The sequence below is a fragment of the Bison bison genome, unplaced genomic scaffold (assembly GCF_000754665.1).
Source record: "Bison bison bison isolate TAMUID 2011002044 unplaced genomic scaffold, Bison_UMD1.0 scf7180017835053, whole genome shotgun sequence".
Classification (NCBI taxonomy): Eukaryota; Metazoa; Chordata; class Mammalia; order Artiodactyla; family Bovidae; genus Bison; species Bison bison.
Window position 1 is genome coordinate 17,695 of NW_011472936.1, and position 827 is coordinate 18,521.

Consider the following 827-nt stretch of genomic DNA (forward strand, 5'->3'; position numbering starts at 1 on the left):
TGGCATATTGAGTGCTGCACTTTCACAGCATCATCTTTCAGGATTTGAAAGAGCTCAACTGGAATTCCATCACCTCCACTAGCTTTGTTCGTAGTGATGCTTCCTAAGTGGCATAAGCTAGACAGATAAAGAAAAATATATTATATTGCTTATATGTGGAATCTAAAAAAAATAATACAAATGAACTTATTTGCAAATCGGAAATAGACCCACAAACACAAAACAAATTTGTGATTACCAAAGGGGAAAGTGAGGGGAAAGGATAAATTAGGAGTTTGGGATTAACATAGACACACTACTATATATAAAACAGATAACTAACAAGGACCTAATGTGTAGCACAGGTCCTTGTGCTATATATTAAACTCTACTGAATATTCTGTAATAACCTGTAAAGGAAAAGAATCTGAAAAAGAACATATATATGTATGTGTGTATATGTGTATACATGTGCTGTACATGTGAAAATAACACAAAATTGTAAATCAACTATACTTCAGTTAAAAAAGACATAAAAAACCAAGGTTAATTGGGGATACTTTTTGGTGGGTAATCATTCTATTATAGTGCTAGCAATCAACCTCCACCCCCAGCTTTCTTCCTCTAAAAACCATATGCCTGAGACCTAGTAAGCATTTCATCAGTGTTAATGCTGGTACTGTTGCTCTCTCATTATCATCACTGTTGTCATCATTGTCGTCATTATTGTCTTCATTTTATGTTGCTTTCTGTACTAACAGCAGTCTCCTGCTTATTAGAGAGATGCCCTTTCTATTTCACATCCCTAAATCCCTGAAAATCAGAGCTTTCTGTGATAAATCTACCTT

At 34.6% G+C, this 827-nt stretch overlaps 1 protein-coding gene across 1 annotated transcript in view; it reads left to right on the plus strand.

The window, feature by feature from the left end:
* The window catches only part of TRMT2B (tRNA methyltransferase 2 homolog B (S. cerevisiae)), a gene marked incomplete at its 5' end in the record, with an annotated part of 31,479 nt that overhangs the window by 6,464 nt on the left and 24,188 nt on the right, over positions 1-827 (plus strand). The gene's annotated exons all lie outside the window — the stretch shown is intronic.